The sequence below is a fragment of the Papaver somniferum genome, unplaced genomic scaffold, assembly GCF_003573695.1.
Source record: "Papaver somniferum cultivar HN1 unplaced genomic scaffold, ASM357369v1 unplaced-scaffold_133, whole genome shotgun sequence".
NCBI lineage: Eukaryota > Viridiplantae > Streptophyta > Magnoliopsida > Ranunculales > Papaveraceae > Papaver > Papaver somniferum.
Genome location: NW_020622492.1, coordinates 3,530,156 through 3,550,408, shown reverse-complemented (window position 1 = coordinate 3,550,408; position 20,253 = coordinate 3,530,156).

The following is a 20,253-nucleotide window of genomic DNA, read 5'->3' as shown; positions in this document are numbered from 1 at the left end:
ATTTTCTCTAGTTTTATTATATAATTCACTTAATCACTGCTTCTGCAGAGTTTTAATTTGTTTGCAAGATTTTCCTAATTATTTGTCATTCAATTGGATAGGTTATGCTTTGTTAAATCTATTAGTAATCTATGCTTAAGGTTTACAAGTAATATTCGAGAATCTGTCTGATTTTAGTAGTTAAGATAAAAAAAAAAAGAAAAAAAAGAGGACTTAAAAGTTGACTAGAGTTTTGAATTCCTTATCACTCAATCATGAGTAGTAGTGGAATCCAGAGTCTTGGTTATTTCTAATATCCCGATACCACTTTCAATTAAATTTTTATTTATTTTAGCATTAGAAATTATTCTGAAACCAAAATCTTCACAAGTCTGTGAACGAACTTTTCTTATCACTTAAAAAACTACATAAATTTTTGGCGCCGCCGATGCGGACTTGTCTTTAGGTTTGTGTTTGTAGTCTTTGTTTAATTTAATTAGGATTTTATTTTATTTTATTATTTTATTATTTCCTAGATTTTACTTTGGTATTTTTTGTTTTTGGTGTGCAAGATTGACTCCAAGATAAAGTTGGAAAGTTGGACTTGCTTGCCATAAAAGGAGAAAGCGGAAGATTTTATTTTTAAGAACTTTTATTTCTTAGTTTCTTTATTTCCTTTTGGACTTGTACTTTTTTTTATTTGGTTGCTTGTTATTATTTTATTTTTGAAAAAAAAAAGAACACGCACACACCAATTGCATTTTCGTCCGGCACCGATTTTAGGAAGACACGTGGTTTGGTACGGTGAACCCTTTCGGCGATATCATCTGAAACACCGCAAACCTCAACCTTGTACCTGTGACCAGTCTTTGACTGTAGGTACATTTTGCTGTAGGTAACCCAAGCTTACCTAATTTAGTGAGCCCAGCATTTGCATGTGCACAGATTTTGCCGAATACTTGTATGCCTGAATGTAGAAGAGACAAACAAGGACGGTTTATTAGTGGAAAACCTAGTAGTTCTATTTTAGGAAACAAGGATCTCGACTACCTTAATCTGGAGAGTCCTAATTTTGGAAAATTCAGTTTTTAACGCCCTCTTAGTGAGAAAAGTACCACTAATACTCCGGTAACGCCAGAAATGGAAACTTTGAAAGCTTTGTTAAATCCTACTAGGACTACTCGTTCCTCATGTATCAAGTTAGCTGACACGGAAGCAACCTATAAACTGAAACTTGGGACCATACAGATGCTCCCAGTCATTTTAGGGAAGGAAAATGAAAACCTATATTTCCATGTTAGGGATTTTGAGGAAATCTGTAGTACCCTAAGAATTAGCGGCTTAGATGATGATGCTTTGAAACTTAGGTTATTCCCTTTTCCCCTGAGAGATAAATCCAAATCGTGGCTATATAGATTGACTTCCGAGTCAATCGAAACATATGAACAACTTACATCTGCCTTTTTCAATAAGTTTTCCCCTAGGTACAAAACATCATCTATTAGGATGCAACTCTATACATTTTCCCAATAAGAGGAAGAATCTTTGTATAAGTATTTGTAAAGGTTCAATGATTTATTAGCCCAATGTCCTCACCATGGTTTATAAAATGTCAGGCTAGTTCAGATCCTTTATGAGGGTTTAGATTACTCCACAACAACCATGGTTGAGTCTTTGTGCACTTGTGGATTTGAAAACCAAACTGTTGATGCAGCGATGGAATTTTTGAATGAAATCGCCGAGAAAACCCAACAATGGGAAAATAGTAGGCAACCCTAGAAAACAATTCTTCTAGGAAGGGGAAACGTTAATAGAATAGATGGAAACTTTGAATCAGATGCCAAAATTGCTGCTATAGCAAAAAGGTTAGAAGCTCTAGAATTGGGTCATACTAGTGGTAGAATTGAACCTTTTTGGGAAGGCCAGACTATCGAAGAGAAAGCCAATGCTCTCTATAATAACACTAGATTCGATAACCGTCAAAAGTTTGATCCATATTCGGAAACCTACAATCCTGGTTGGAGAAACCATCTGAACCTTTCATGGTCGAAGGGCCAGAATCAAGGTCAATCTATAAATTCTAATGTTCCCTTAGGTTTTGGATATAGTAAGAATCCTTCAGGACCAGCACAATTTCAGAACCCTCCAGATAAGAAGGTCATGAGCTTAGAAGAAACGCTTTTCTCGTTTATTCGAAACACTGAAAAGATTCACCAATCGCTTTCACAAGGCATAGGAGAAAGTAAAATTATAGGTCAGGCTAATTCTCCGGCTATTTCCGAGTTAAAAACCAAAGATAGTTTGATAAATGAGTCTTTGAGAGAAAAAGGTAGGTTCCTTAGTCAAACACAACCTAACCCTAGAGGAGTTCATGAAGTAGGTGTGAAACCATCACATCAATTAAATGCTATTATAACCCTAAGAGTGGTAGAGTTGTAGCAATAAGGTAACCATGCCCGATAGTGAGCATACTGTAGCTCATCCCTCAGGACCATCCAGAGCTGAGGAAATTGACAAAATCTCTAATGATGCCAATTCTGTTCCTGAGAGGCACTATTTTATGCCTAGAGCCCCATTTCCACAGTTAATTGTACCAACAAAGAGTGAATCCAACTTTAATGACATAATGGAGGTTTTTAAGAAAGTTACCATAAACCTTCTGTTATTAGAAGAAAATAGGCAGTTGCCAGCTTATTGATGAGCGATTAATTCTTACATAATTACTACCCAAAATATATATTGTTGGTGCTTATTTTGGTACTTATTGTGTTTTTGTAGGTAAATGAATAAAATGGGCTCTTCCAAGAAAATCGGCTAAACCTAGGATTCCAAGAAGAAAATTAATATATATGGACTACGGAGTACAGGGGTCGTGGATACTTTGGAACTAAATGGGATAGGCCCAATTTAAGTTAGTGAAGGAGATGATGGGCTGAAGTTGGTTTAAGAAATTAACATGCTCGGGCATTTTGGTCTCGTGGATTTTAGGATGAAGGACTTGGTGATTAGTTCTCGAAGGATTTAGGAGGTATCACGTAAAATGAAAAATCTTACTCAATAATTAATGTACGAGGTATGTCGACATGGTGGAGGAAGAAAGGAAACTAAATATCTTTTGCAACTAAAGAAGATTGATTTTGAGCATAATATGTACTTCACCACATTAATACATGACATATGTTTTGGAATTGAGATAATGACAAAATGAGTACTTACCTCGTACATAAGATCAGTATGTGCTCATATAATATTTTATTTCCCATGAAAAGAAAAGCAAGTGGCCGGACATGTGGCGAGTCTTTATTAGATGATATTGTGTATTCTTAGACAAGTGGAACACTCCCATTGGACATGACATGTGGAAGAGAATTAAAAGAGGAAGGTTAGATTTTGTTGAAATCTATATATTGATGTCGAGAACAGGAAACCGGGGGAGTTATTGGAGACCCGGTGAGTCGGTAGCCAGTTTCACAATTTTCTTTTATTTCTTTTATTTTGTCTTCTTTATAATAATGAGGAACTAGAATCACATGCTGGGATTATGGAGGAAGCGTTGTTCCAATAATAAAGTGGTATTTTCTTAAGAATTTATTATTGCAATTTCTTTATGGTTATTTGCACTGAACTATAATTGATTATAATATTTTGATTAATTAGTTGTGTTCTCTCTTGATGGTGCATGCTTAGCTTAGAGCTCTTGATGTTCCATACTTGCGATTAAAAAATAATATTTTGGAAATCTAATATTGGCAATATCTTAGAATCAAATTGAACGTATGAATTGCATAAATATTGTTGTTAACTGAATCACTTAAAAATTGGTCCATGGTGGAATCCATAGTCTCAGTTCTTTCCATAATCTTAAATCTTAAATAAATCTTCACAAGTCCGAGAGAACGACAACCTTCTTACCACTATATAAAATTCGATCACTTATGCCAAATTCCTTAAGGATATATGTACACGAAGGCGGAAGCTTAGTGTCCCTAAAAAAGCCTTTTTAGCTAGTCATGTAAGTTTGATTATTCAGAACCCCGCAACTCCTAAGTATAAAGACCCAGGTGCGTCTACCATTGCTTGCACGATAGAAAAACACAAGGTAGAGAATGCTTTGCTCGACTTAGGAGCCAGTGTGAACTTACTTCCGTACCATGTGTACTTACAGCTAAGACTTGGTAAATTCAAAACCACCAAGATAACACTACAGTTAGTTGATATGTCTGTTAAAATTCCTCGTGGAGTGATAGAGGATGTTCTAATTGAGGTCGACAAGTTTATTTATCCTGTGGATTTCGTAGTCATAGATACACAACCTGTCCCTGACCCATAGAATCAGATACCTTCGGTTTTAGGTCGCCCATTTTTAGCTACATCTAATGCGATCATTAACTGTCGAAATGGTATCATGAATCTATCTTTAGGTAATATGACTATTGAGTTGAATATTTTTAATATCATAAAGCTATATTCTGAGCTAGATGACAAATGCATTGAAGAGGTGAACATGATAGGAACCTTAGTTCATGAGTCATTACCAAACATTGTATTTGAAGATCCATTAGATACTTGCATGTCCTATTTTAGCCTGGATTTCTATGACGATAGCAACATTGAACAAGTAAATGTTCTTTTGAATTTTATACCTGTATAGAATCCAATAGACCATTGCTAGCTTCCGAGTCTACACGTGATAATAGCAAGATAGTTTGAAAGCTAGGTTCGAACCGTTGCTAGCTTACGAGTCTACCTTAATCCCTTGTTTAGAAGAGCCTCCTAAGTTGGACCCTATATATGCATTTTTAGACCCATCTGAGACATTTCATGTGATTACAGCTTCCGATCAGGAGAGTAGGCCAGAGATCGTTCTTCAAGATATTAAGGAAACTTTAGGGTTGACCATAGAGGATATGAAACATATAAGTCTTACAGTGTGTATGCATCATATGCATTTATAGGATGAACCATATGATTATAATTTAGAGAAACCAATTAACCTTTTTCAGGAACCTGATGGTCTAGAAATTAGGAATGTTGTGACAAGTCTATCTAAAGATACACAAAATTCTAAGTTTGGGGGTGGATTTGAAATATATGCCTCTACAATTTCACAAGAGTATCTTCATAGAGAAGTTCAGTTATTAGACACCCATTGTTAGAGCATTGCTCGGTCGAACTCGCATGCGTTGCTATCTCAAGCATGTTTGTCAATGTTAGTGATAAAAACTATAAGTATTGATTTCTAATATATTGTAGCTAAGTCTCGGACTAGGACAGAAAGTGTGGTTGAGCTCAAGGACTTCATGGCGATTCATCATACAAGTAGAAGAACTACTCAAGGAACCGGTGGAACTTCTCGACAAAAAGGTATGTGAAGACTTGAACTTATCTATCACTCAAAAGTCTATCTACTCTATCTCCTACTCTTTGAGACAAGAAGTCGTATGCTATATATATATAGACTTTGATTATACACATTTGGTATTCGAGCCGAGTATACCTCGCCTATCTATATCTCGAAATATGAGTTGGTAAGCTTTTCTCTTTAACCAAGTTTATCTTTACCATGTGACGAAAGTCATGATATGTTTCAATCATCTTGAAAATTTCTTTGACGAGAAATGGTGTAACAACTATATAACGTCCGCTAAGAATGTTTCAACGATTGAAATGAGAGTTTAGATGACATAACCAATGATGGACATAAGCATTGTTGTGGAAACACATTTATGTATAAGTCATATTCCTTGAACCAAAGTTTGCGAACTTTGTTGATCAAGAGAACCGGAAGAATTGAGTGAGCCAAGTCCGTGAACTCAGTCCGCGAACTGCTGAAGTTCTCAAATCCGAGAATTTATTGATGAGCGATTAATTCTTACACATTTACTACCCAAAATATATATTGTTGGTGCTTATCTTGGTCTTTATTGTGTTTTTTTAGGTAAATGAATAAAATGGGCTCTTCCAAGAAAATCGGCTAAAGTTAGGATTCCAATAAGAAAATTAATATATATGGACTACGGAGTACAGGGGTCGTGGATACTTTTGGATATAAATGGGATATGCCCAATTTAAGTTAGTGAAGGAGATGATGGGCTGAAGTTGGTTTAAGAAATTAACATTCTCGGGCATTTTGGTACTCGTGGATTTTAGGATGAAGGACTTGGTGATTAGTTCTCGAAGGATTTATGAGGTATCACGTAAAATAAAAAATCCTACTCAATAATTAATGTACGAGGTATGTCGACATGGTGGAGGAAGAAAGGAAACTAAATATGTTTTGCAACTAAAGAAGATTGATTTTGAGCATAATATATACTTCACCACATTAATACATGAAATCTGTTTTGGAATTGAGATAATGACAAAATGAGTACTTACCTCGTACATAAGATCAGTATGTGCTCATATAATATTTTCTTTCCCATGAAAAGAAAATAAAGTGGCCGGACATGTGGCGAGTCTTTATTAGGTGATATTGTGTATTCTTAGACAAGTGGCACACTCCCATTGGACATGACATGTGAAAGAGAATTAAAAGAGGAAGGTTAGATTTTGTTGAAATCTATACATTGATGTCGAGAACAGGAAACCAGGGGAGTTATTGGAGAGTCGGTAGCCAGTTTCACAATTTTATTTTATTTCTTCTATTTTGTTTTCTTTATAATAATGCGGAACTAGAATCACATGCTGGGATTATGGAGGAAGCGTTGTTCCAATAATAAAGTGGTATTTTCTTATTAATTTATTATTGCAATTTCTTTATGATTATTTGCACTGAACTATAATTGATTATAATATTTTGATTAATTAGTTGTGTTCTCTCTTGATGGTGCATGCTTAGCTTAGAGCTCTTGATGTTCCATACTTGCGATTAACAATTAATATTTTGGAAATCTAATATTGGAAATATCTTAGAATCAAATTGAATGTATGAATTGCATAAATATTGTTGTTAACTGAATCACTTAAAAATTGGTCAATGATGGAATCCATGGTCTCAGTTCTTTCCATAATCTTAAATCTTAAATCAATCTTCACAAGTCCGAGAGAACGACAACCTTCTTACCACTATATAAAATTCGATCACTTATGCCAAATTCCTTAAGGATATATGTACACGAAGGCGAAAGCTTAGTGTCCCTAAAAAAACCTTTTTAGCTAGTCATGTAAGTTTGATTATTCAGAACCCCGCAACTCCTAAGTATAAAGACCCAGGTGCGTCTACCATTGCTTGCACGATAGAAAAACACAGAGTAGATAATGCTTTGCTCGACTTAGGAGCCAGTGTGAACTTACTTCCGTACCATGTGTACTTACAGCTAAGACTTGGTAAATTCAAAACCACCAAGATAACACTACAGTTTGTTGATATGTCTGTTAAAATTCCTCGTGGAGTGACAGAGGATGTTCTTATTGAGGTCGACAAGTTTATTTATCCTGTGGATTTCGTAGTCCTAGATACACAACCTGTCCCTGACCCATAGAATCAGATACCTTCGGTTTTAGGTCGCCCATTTTTAGCTACATCTAATGCGATCATTAACTGTCGAAATGGTATCATGAATCTATCTTTAGGTAATATGACTATTGAGTTGAATATTTTTAATATCATCAAGCTACATTCTGAGCTAGATGACAAATGCATTGAAGAGGTGAACATGATAGGAACCTTAGTTCAGGAGTCATTACCAAACATTATATTGAAAGATCCATTAGATACTTGCCTGTCCTATTTTAGCCTGGATTTCTATGACGATAGCAACATTGAATAAGTAAATGTTCTGTTGGATTTTATACCTGTATGGAATCCAATAGACCATTGCTAGCTTCCGAGTCTACACGTGATGATAGTAAGATAGTTTGAAAGCTAGGTTCGAACCATTGCAAGCTTACGAGTCTACCTTAATCCCTTGTTTAGAAGAGCCTCCTAAGTTAGACCCTGTATATGCATTTTTAGACCCATCTGAGACATTGCATGTGATTACAGCTTCCGATCAGGAGAGTAGGCCAGAGATCGTTCTTCAAGATATAAAGGAAACTTTAGGGTTGACCATAGAGGATATGAAACATATAAGTCCTGCAGTTTGTATGCATCATATGCATTTAGAGGATAAACCATATGATTATAATTTAGAGAAAGCAATTGACCTTTTTCAGGAACCTGATGGTCTAGAAATTAGGAATGTTGTGACAAGTCTATCTAAAGATACAAAAAATTCTAAGTTTGGGGGTGGATTTGAAATATATGCCTCTACCATTTCACAAGAGTATCTTCATAGAGAAGTTCAGTTGTTAGACACCCATTGTTAGAGCATTGCTCGGTCGAACTCGCATGCGTTGCTATCTCAAGCATGTTTGTCAATGTTAGTGATAAAAACTATAAGTATTGATTTCTAATATATTGTAGCTAAGTCTCGGACTAGGACATAAAGTGTGGTTGAGCTCAAGGACTTCATGGCGATTCATCATACAAGTAGAAGAACTACTCCAGGAACCGGTGAAACTTCTCGACAAAAAGGTATGTGAAGACTTGAACTTATCTATCACTCAAAAGTTTATATACTCTATCTCTCTTTGAGACAAGAAGTCGTATGCTATATATATATAGACTTTGATTATACACATTTGGTATTTCGAGCCGAGTATACCTCGCCTATCTATATCTCGAAATATGAGTTGGTAAGCTTTTCTCTTTAACCAAGTTTATCTTTACCATGTGATGAAAGTCATGATATGTTTCAATCATCTTGAAAATTGCTTTGACGAGAAATGGTGTAACAACTATATAACAACCTCTAAGAATGTTTCAACGATTGAAATGAGAGTTTAGATTATATAACCAATGTTGGACATAAGCATTATTGTGGAAACACATTTATGTATAAGTCATATTCCTTGAACCAAAGTTTGCGAACTTTGTTGATCAAGAGAACCGGAAGAATAGAGTGAGCCAAGTCCGCGAACTCAGTCCGCGAACTGCCGAAGTTCTCAAATCCGAGAATTTCTGTTGGAGTTGACAAACTATTTACGTGAAACTAAGTCCGCGAACCCTGTCCGTGAACCGGCGAAGTTCTCATACCCGAGAATTTCTGCTGGAGTTTGTAAACTCTGCCCGGTAACTTAAGTCTGCGAACCTAGTCTGCGAACTTGAGAAGGTTATATTTCTGAAGATGATTTCTGAACTTAAACTTAAAAAGACTAAGGAATGTAGTTTGAAAACCGTGGCTATAAAAGTTCATGAACCGATTCAAGTGAATCAAATCATCTTTGCTTCAATTGTATCTTGTGTAGTACATGAGATTTCCTTGCAATTGAACAACTCTCTAACTAGTTCATTTGAAATCATTTGAACTAGTTATGGTGAAGATGAACGTGGTTGATATGGAATGCTCATATGGCTAACCTTTTGGTTAACTATTGTTGAACCAACAAGTGCATACGTTTGGGTACGGGTAACGAACCTAGAAGCGTGCATTGTCAAGTGTGTGTAACAAACTAAGTTTTCGATCTAACGGTTGAGAAATATTAGCTTGAATCTAAATCAGGTTTTCATCTAACGGTGGATATTGATTGCTTTGTTACCAAGGTAACTTAATTGCAAACCCTGACTTGAAAGACTATATAAGGGAAACTCTAGTATCTGTGCAAAACTAATCCCCGCACCTCACGTGTGATACTAGTTTGCATACTTAGAGTTGGTTCTCCTTTAACCTTTGGTTTTCTTCTTCTAAAACCAGGTTAACGACTTAAATACTGCATTGGTATTGTGAAGCCAGACCGATACTACTTTTATCGTAGTTGTGTGATATGATCTTGCATCTTTTATCGTACGAGTACAATCAGATTGATTGGCTTGAGATTGATATCTCCGATAGGCAAGATATAAAAAGTAATCACAAACATCTTCGTCTCATTATTGGTGATTCCGCAACATCTTGTTTCGCTACCATACGATTAAGATTGTTATGAGGTGATTGATAACTCTAGGATGTTCTTCGGGAATATAATACCGGATTATCAATTGGTTCCTGTTCACCTTGATTATTATCAAAAGACGGAAAAAAACCTTTTAGGGTTTATTTGTGGGAGACAGATTGATCCTTTGATAGACTTGTCTGTGTGAGACAAGATTTGTTTGTTATTAAGTCTTCGACTTTGGGTGGTAGCAACTCTTATTTGTGGGTGAGATTAGCTAAGGGAATCAAGTGCGGAGTATCTTGCTGGGATTAGAGGCGTAGGGATTACAACTGTACTTTGAATCAGTGGGAGACTGATTGGGGTTCAACTACAGTCCAGTCCGAAGTTAGCTTGGAGTAGGCTAGTGTCTGTAGCGGATTAATACAGTGTGTGTTCAATCTGGACTAGGTCCCAGGGTTTTCTGCATTTGCGGTTTCCTCGTTAACAAAATTTCTGGTGTCTGTGTTATTTCAATTTCCGCATTATATTGTTTTATCTTTATAATTGAAATAATACATGTTGTGCATTTAGATCATCAATTAGAATAATCCAACCTTTGGTTGTTGATTGTCGTTGATTGTCATTGATTGATCCTTGGATATTGGTTTTTGGTACCATCCAAGTTATTCCTTGTATTTGATTAGAACTCGCAGTTCCTGCTTGAGTAAATCAATTCAAGAGAGAGATATAAACTCGTTGATATGCTTTTAATTGATTGAGTCTTGTTGATTCTCTTAAAACGGTATTCGAGTTTGTCCATACAGATTGCTAAGCGAAATATGGGGTGGTATTGTTAGACCCCCGCCTTTTCAATTGGTATCAGAGCAGGCAAACACGTTTAAGACCTTACAAGTGTGTGTTTGTAACGATCTGACTCTATGGACATAGGTGCTATCTCTATTAACGCACCAGCAGTCATCGATGGCTCTAATTACTTATGGTGGAAATTTTTTATGCGAGATTTTCTTTAAGCGCGTGATTTTCAGTCATGGGTATATGTTGTTAATGGCTATGATGCTCCCGTTGTGGCAATTGGAGATGTAAACGTTCCCAAGAATATCGGTGAATATAGTCCTGCCGAGATACTTGCTGAAAAGGAAAATTCCGACGGTTTGAATGCTATCATACATGCCATTACCCTAAATCTTGAGCACCATTTGTCAAATTGCACCAGGTCTAAAGATTCTTAGGATATCTTAGAAACCGTATTTGAAGGTAACTTCAGTGAAAAGGAAGCTAGGCTTCAAAACCTTAATTCTAATTGGGAGAACCTTCGTATGGCGGATGAATATACATTTGATGATTTTAATCACAGAGTGTCTGAAATTGATAATGCATCTTTTGCATTGGGTAAGACTATTCCTGAAAAGGACATTGTGATGAAAATTCTTAGATCGCTGCCATCTAGATACGAGGCTAAGAAGCATTCCATCGTTGAGGGAAATAACCTTGATAATCTTTCCAGAAATACTTTGGTTGGAAAGTTAAAGATCTTTGATCATCAGCATACATCCAAAATCGGAAAGGATGTTGCCTTCAAAAGCACAAAAGAACACTAAATTACTTGATAAAAGTAAAAGTGTTTATGTCTCTGAGGATGATCAGTCATAGGGTGATTTTTCGGATGAGGATCTTGACAAATCCGTCACCTTGATCACAAGACAGTTTAGGTATCTTCTATTAAAGAGAAGTAAACGGTTTTCAAGAGACAAACCAAGGTTATCAGATAAACCTCACAATCGCGTTCCTCATAAAAACAGGGATGCTGACGAGGCTGATGACGAGGATATGCCACATTGCTTTATCTGTAGTCTGTAAAGGTTTTGGTAATTTTGAAAACGAGTGCCCAAATCACAGAAAATACACTGGGAACAAAGGTCTTATTGTAACACTTGATGAGATGTCTGAGATCTATGATTCTGATGAAGATAGGAAATCAAGTGTTGGTCTTCTATGTGAAAACATTAATTTTGATAAATGTAGCAATATATATATCAACCTTGATGGTTTCAGTGAAGAAAAGAATCCAATCAAGTTGGAAGAATCAATTGACCCATCCTTTGGAAACTCTGTTTGTAATGTTTCAGGATCTACTATGTGTCTAGCTGCTTTCACACCACAGATGCCTGAATACTATCCAAGATTGGCGTGCTCATTTTGTTCTCAGAAGGGTCATGAACTATCAAGATGTTACAAGTACAAACATCAAGTGAGGCACGCCAACAAACTTCAACGAAGAGCAAATCGATTGGCAAGGAAGCTTAAACTTGCCCAGAAGACTACTGAGGTATGTAGGATTTTATATTCGTCTAATAAGTTGGTTTCTAAAGACAAAATAAGACCATTAGAGAAGAAGGTATGGTCAAATCGCTTTGATAGATAGAAGTCAGAGGATTCCTCTCAAGAGGAAAATGGTGGACAAATTTTTGTTCACCATATCACAAATTAATTGTGTTGTTTGGTAAATCTTGTCTCATGTGCCTGATCAAAAGAGATAAGATTGTGTACCGCTCAGGCTTTAGGAAAAGTTTTTTTTTCTTAGGTTTGTTTTTCCTGTCTATCAAATAAAGGGTTATTATCGATAATTTTACTCTTTATAGAGTTTAGAGTTGGACGTCCACGAACCTGTTTAAAGGTTGCGAACCCTACATTCCTTTTTCCTCTCTGATATCCTTTATATCTTAAGCCTGCTTGATGAGATTGTGAATTCTACTCACAAAAACCAGTTGTTTATAACTGTTCTCTAAGCATCATGTCTTTGGATGGAAAAGATGTCAACATGATTGTTAAGCCATCAATCAAGGAAAAAAATAAATCTCCAGTAACTCCGTCCTTGAAAAGAAAAAGGAGGAATACAAGAAAGCCAAGGGTTGTCCCTTCTAACTCTCAGAAGTTTTCTGATGTTCTTGATGAGTTGAAGAAAGTAAAAAAGGAGATTCGTGAAATAAAGGCTTGCGTTTTAAGATCTTTGGAAATTCAGAAAGCCCTGGTCGACATTATCAGCCAAGACGGTTTGTTGATATTAACTCCTATCTCCACGAACCTTATGTTCCAATGGATGTTGACGACAAGGAGTTCGGGAATGATAAAGAATTTCTCAAAAATATTGTTGCCTAGTATGTCTTCTTTTTGATTTAGTTGGAAGAATAACTAGTGCTTTGAATAGCAATGATTGTGACTATACATAACTATCTTTTTTCATCTTCTTTTTTTTTTAGGTTTATTGGTTTAAATTCTAAAAACTTTTTGGAGGATGATGTTTTTGCAGTATTAATCGTTATTATTTGTTATATTGCAATTTGTTATGGGATATTGGGGTTTACGACCGTGAACTATGTTTGTCCCATACTTTGTCAAAAGTAAAGTCGTTCGTGTTCGGTATTCACGTATTGATAAAAGAATGAATGGACTTTTGATAAATACAAAAGTTAAGCCTATATTGTCAAATATTTGATGGAAGATAGGTTAAAATCTTTTGTTTTTCAAGGATTATGTCTATTAAATATCGTTACGCAAATAGTGATGGAAAATAGAATGAATCCTTGTGTATTCCGCAGTATTGATCATCCATGATCCATATTTTATGTATTACTGTGAGGCTCCATAATATATCTTGTGTTGAGCACTATACAACCAAGTTGATTTTTTAGTTTAGTTGTTGTTCCGTGAGATGTGTTATGTCGAGCATATTGAACTAAATTAATCATCTTGTTTGGTTATTTAGTTTTTGCTCCGTAAGTTTTCTTATGTCGAGCAAAATAAATGACAATTAAATTGATTACTTTTATGATTAGTTTGGTTGTGTATTCCGATTAGATTAATTATGGATTCTCTTGTAATTAATCTAGTTGAGTATTTTCGTGTCTCCATAAGTTCTCTTATGTTGAGCATAATCAATTGAATTGATCACTTTTTATGTTTAATTTGATTGCGTATTCCGATTAAATTAATCATGGGTTTACTTGTGATTAATTTGATTGAGTTTTTGGATATAGGAAATCATTCTCATGGTTTTTTGTGTCCAATAAAAATCCTTTTTTCTTTCGAAATTAAGGTCTCTCTTGTTGTTCCTTCGGGAATGACATCAAATGGGGGAGAGTTCTTTTGAACTTGTGCTTAATGGTCATATCTTGAGGGGTGTGCGGCTGTGGAATTTTAGAGGGGTTATCTTGTATCTTTAACCTCCTTGATGAATGCATTTAGCTTCGGCTTCATGATTGCATCTAAATTAGTTGGTATGAATTTTTTTTCCTTTTGTCATGAAATGTCTCTCTCAGAAATTTCATTATGATCCGGTTCTTGTACCTTTGCCAATTTTATTGACAAAAAGGAGGAGAATTAATATGTAGTTCACACTACAAATACATGTGGTTTTCGGATCATTGTGTAAGGGGGAGTGGTTTCCACGTGAGATGGAGTATTGACTACGGGGGAGTGATACATATCAACATAGTATTATTGTTGAATTTATGATATAATTGAACTTTGACACTGTGTAATAATACTATGACACTGATAACAATGATTGAGAACTATTTTTTCTCATTGTTATAGCTACTGATCTTCAACAGCGGTGATACTAAACTTACAACCTTTGGGATCATTGGAGTATTTGGAAGTGACGAAGATTTCGAGGAATGTTGAAGATTAGAAATGTGGAATAGGAGCTACTAAAGTTTCTTTATCTTTTTTATATTCCATATGTATTTGATAGTTTTGTCACTAAAATTGACAAAGGGGGAGATTGTTAGAGCATTGCTCGGTCGAACTCGCATGCGTTTCTATCTCAAGCATGTTTGTCAATGTTAGTGATCAAAACTATAAGTCTTGATTTCTAGTCTATTATAGCTAAATCTCAGACTAGGATAGAAAGTGTAGTTGAGCTCAAAGAATTCATGGCAATTCATCATACAAGTAGAAGAACTACTCAAGGAATCGGTGGAACTTCTCGACAAAAAGGTATGTGAAGACTTGAACTTATCTATCACTCAAAAGTCTATATACTCTATCTCCTACTCTTTGAGACAAGAAGTCATATGCTATATATATATATACTTTGATTATACACATTTGGTATTTCGAGCCGAGTATACCTCGCCTATCTATATCTCGAAATATGAGTTGGTAAGCTTTTCTCTTTAACCAATTATCTTTACCATGTGACGAAAGTCATGATATGTTTCAATCATCTTGAAAATTGCTTTGACGAGAAATGGTGTAACAACTACATAACGTCCTCTAATAATGTTTCAATGATTGAAATGAGAGTTTAGATTACATAACCAATGGTGGATATAAGCATTGTTGTGGAAATTGTTTTATGTATAAGTCCTATTCTATGAATCAAAGTTTGCGAACTTTGTTGATCAAGAGAACCAGACGAATTGCGTGAGCCAAGTCCGTTAACCCAGTCAGCGAACTGCCGAAGTTCTCAAACCCGAGAATTTCTGCTGGAGTTGACAAACTATTTGCGTGAAACTAAGTCCGCGAACCGGCGAAGTTCTCATACCTGAGAAGTTTTGCTGGAGCTTGTAAACTCTTCCCGGTAACTTAAGTCCGCGAACCTAGTCTGCGAACTTGAAAAGGTTATATATCTGAAGATGATTTCTGAACTTAAACTTAAAAAGACTAAGGAATGCAGTTTGCAAACCATGGCTATAAAAGTTCATGAACCGATTCAAGTGAATCAAATCATCTTTGCTTCAATTGTGTCTTGTGTATTACATGAGATTTTCTTGCAATTGAACAACTCTCTAACTAGTTCATTTGAACTAGTTATGGTGAAGAAGAACATGGTTGATATGGAATGCTCATATGGCTAACCTTGTGGTTAACTATTGTTGAACCAACAAGTGCATACGTTTGGGTACGGTTAACAAACCTAGAAGCGTGCATTGTCAAGTGTGTGTAACAAGCTAAGTTTTTGATCTAACGGTTGAAAAATATTAGATTGAATCTAAATCATGTTTTCATCTAACGGTGGATATTGATTGCTTTGTTACCAAGGTAACTTAATTGCAAACCCTGATTTGAAAGACTATATAAGGGGAACTCTAGTATCTGTGCAAAACTAATCCCCACACCTCACGTGTGATACTAGTTTGCATACTAGAGTCGGTTCTCCTTTAACCTTTGGTTTTCTTCTTCTAAAACCAGGTTAACGACTTAAAGACTTCATTGGAATTGTGAAGCCAGATCGATACTACTTTTATCGTAGTTGTGTGATCTGATCTTGCATCTTCTATCATACGAGTACAATCAGATTGATTGGCTTGAGATTTATATCTCCGATAGGCAAGATATAAAAAGTAATCACAAACATCTTCGTCTCATTGTTTGTGATTCCGCAACATCTTAGTTCGCTACCATACGATTAAGATTGTTGTGAGGTGATTGAAAACTCTAGGATGTTCTTCGGGAATATAAGACCGTATTATAAATTGGTTCATGTTCACCTTGATTATTATCAAAATACGGAACAAAACCTTTTAGGATTTATCTGTGGGAGACAGATTGATCCTTTGATAGACTTGTCTGTGTGAGACAAATTTGTTTATTGTTAAGTCTTCGACTTTGGGTCGTAGCAACTCTTAGTTGTGGGTGAGATCAGCTAAGGGAATCAAGTGCGCAGTATCCTGCTGGGATCAGAGGCATAAGGAGTAAAACTGTACCTTAGATCAGTAGGAGACTGATTGGGGTTCAACTACAGTCCAGTCTGAAGTTAGCTTGGTGTAGGCTAGTGTCTGTAGCGGCTTAATATAATGTGTGTTCAATCTGGACTAGGTCCCAGAGTTTTTTATTCTGTTATTGCGGTTTCCTCGTTAACAAAATTTCTGGTGTCTGTGTTCTTTCAATTTCCGCCTTATATTGTTTTATCTTTATAATTGAAATAATACAGGTTGTGCGTTTATATCATCAATTAGAATAATCCAACCTTTGGTTAATAATTGTCATTGATTGATCCTTGGATATTGGTCTTTGGTACCATCCAAGTTATTCCTTGTATTTGATTAGAACTCGCAGTTCCTGCTTGAGTAAATCAAATCAAGAGAGAGATATAAACTCGTTGATATACTTTTAATTGATTGAGTTTTGTTGATTCTCTTAAAAGTATATCCGAGTTTGTCCATATAGATTGCTAAGCGAAATATTGGGAGGTGTTGTTAGACCCCGGCTTTTTCACCCATCCTCTGGTTGATGTGGTTTGTGGAGGCTATGATACCAAGATTGACCTTGTTTTCCCACCAAATATTTTTCTTCCAAGAGTAAGAATGTATGATTTTCAAATGTGTCAAATATTAAGTTTTGAGACTAAGCCTAAGTACTTTAGGATATTGGAATCGACACATTTGCTTAAGAATGACCATCACTCTCATTGTGGTCAACTGTGTGAGTCAATCCTAATTGACTTAGAGGATCTCAATTATTCAGGTTATTTTTATGTGCTTTTAAGTTCTTATTTGAGTTTTTCCAGACTCTGCAACCCGTTAATTCACATCTTACCTATGAGGAACACAAGCCCAAAGAAATTTATTTAGGCCCGTTTATAGAGCCTGAACCTGAGCCACAACTAGATGTAGTTGTCTTAACAGGAAACTATACAAGGGTGTGCCATGTTTGTTCATTTTCTTGGCATATTGCAGTTCTCTTTTATCTGTGATAAGACTTTTTGATGCATATGACCCACCGTTGTTTCGACTATTTTTTTATGATACGAGGTGATTAATTCTTTCTTATGTCTGGTTGAAGACGTTAAAATTAGCACTTCTTGGGAGGTAACCCATGCTCATGCAACACAGTAATATCTTTTCTTAACTCTTTGCTTCAAATGGTAACAATTCTCCTTGTTCATGCTTTTAATTTTATTTTTAGAACATTGTGGACAATGTTAGATTTAAGTTTGGGGGTGTGAGAGAAAATTTTTAGTTGCGTTATTAAACTTTAAAGCCTAGAAATTTATGCCAATTAAGGATAGCACCAACCAATCTAAGTGGATGGAAGCATCTTGGTTGTAGGAGTTGAGGACCCAATAATAGAGTTTACTTATAAAAGCATAGAGTTCAGGTGTTAGAAATAACATGGTGGTTTCACCGTATCTCGGTGTCGTCACCATATCAGTTTCTGTTTTTTTTATTTAAAAAACTTATATGTTTCTCTAAGTGATTTGGTGGGGCACACGCATCGAACTGTTACCACCACTGGGATGAAGTAGAGTGGTTGAGTTACTAAAAATAAAATAAAGAGACCATACCAATCATACCAAACGAAATGAAAGTAAAAAAAAAAGATTAACACTTGGATAACAATACGTGTGTGTTCTCCATGTCTCTGTAGCCTAAACAAGCATGGAACGCATGATCCACGGGAATTACCATGCAATCTGCTGACAAGAAGCATGCGCTTGGATCCGCAAGATCTAATCATGTTGTTAGAAGCAAAAAAGAAGAAGTATGTTTGTTGATGTTCAATTAATAAATCAACTACTGGTTCCATTGTATATGCCAGCTGAGTTGATATAGAATTAGGATTATTGACCACTAGTTCCCTTGTATATGCCATCTGTATTGATATTAGTCTAGACCAGTACCTCAATCTATTAGGATCCATAGGTTCGTCTTGGCCATGACCTTCAAACAGATATGGAAAACACCGTTCACCTTAGTCAACATCATTGTAAAAATATATTATGTTCATATCCATCTTATTAATCTATTCACATGTGATTGTGGTTTGTTGACTCCAGATATTGATGTCCATAGTGTGATTACCTGAGTAAAGCTCTGTCACTCACATCAGGGTATTTCCTCCTGTAGTCAATGAGAGTATTCCAACCAAGGAGATTCTTTAGTGCCTTCCAAGGTTCTGCATAGAGAGCTAAGGTTTGGAGTAAAAGGTTTTGTGGGTATATCTCTAGTAAACCCTCCCGAGGCTATAACTTGGCCACTAGGGCGACCTAAGGGTTTAAAGGCTTGTTGCACACGCTAAGTACAATCTCGATGCCTGCGACAGTGAGTTAGGATTTTATTTTTTAGATTTAATTTTCTCGGGACTAGCAAATAATAAGCATGGGGGTATTTGATAGACATATTTATGTGTCTATTTTAGTCTCGATTTTCTATATTGTTAGTACCCATTTTCGTACTTATTTTGGTATTTTATGTATTTGTAGGTATCTTTGGAGAAATAAGCTTTTGCGGAGAAATTGGCTCGAAAATTGATGTTTGCACCCATGAGAGGAATTACTAAAGGTATCCCAGAAGTATGTTAAACGCACCCAGAAAAAGTGTTAAAAATACCCCAGAAAATCACTAAAGGAACCTCCACTTTGGATAAGGGGAACCTCAATTACTAAGGGGCACCCAGATTGTTATTCGCACCCCAACAGAGGATAGGGAGCATTTCTTCTTCATTTCAAATCCTGAATTTGGCGGGAAAAATGTGTGCATCGACTGGATAATTAAGGTTGGGATTTTGATCGAGTTATAGGGAGACTAAAGGGATGCAATTGATTGGGTTTACTTATTAGGCCTAAACAGGCTTGGTATAGTCGTCTAATTGGATCCAAATTGGATAGAACTCGGATTGGCGACAAAATATGGGAAAGAATTTGTCTTGTGTTTTTGGTTCAAAACTGGGAAGATTCTGTTGGAGAATTTCGTGATAATTGGCTAGAGTTTTAGTCGCAGTTTGATTGGGAATATTCTGTTAAGTCGAATCAGGGTTGGTAAGTGATTTAGTTTCGAAGAAAAGGAATCTTTCAACACATGTTTCGATTAAACAGGGAATTGAGAGTATATCCGCTTTATTTTGATTTATTATAGGAAGTAACTTGGGAATGAAAGGAAAGAGTATATTCTGATCGATTTTATTCTATCTTGGGGGTTTGGATGAGATAGAGAATCCGCAGAGGGGAAGAACAGAAAAGGAAAATATTCAAGGGAATGCAAATTACGTAAAGAAAATATATTCTCATTAACGTAGCAAAGAGACGCGTCGATTCTATCGAAGCCAAGTTTAGCTAAACAAAGAAATCTAGTTTAGGGAGAGACGTGAAAATCCCGTGGATTGTGGAGGAAGTTTTAACAGCTCAGGCGTAGCATAAAATAAAAGGAGAAGTCCGAGACCCACGGAGAAAGAAAAAGATAGAAAAGTAAAGTTCTTGAGATTTTATTGGCCCTGTGGTATATTGAAAAAGCGGGGGCCTAACAACCACACCTAATATTTCATTCGGTAATCTGTATGGACTAACTCCAATATAATTCCAAGAGAATCAAGTAGACCATCAGACTCAATCAAGGAAATATACCCAAGAGTTAT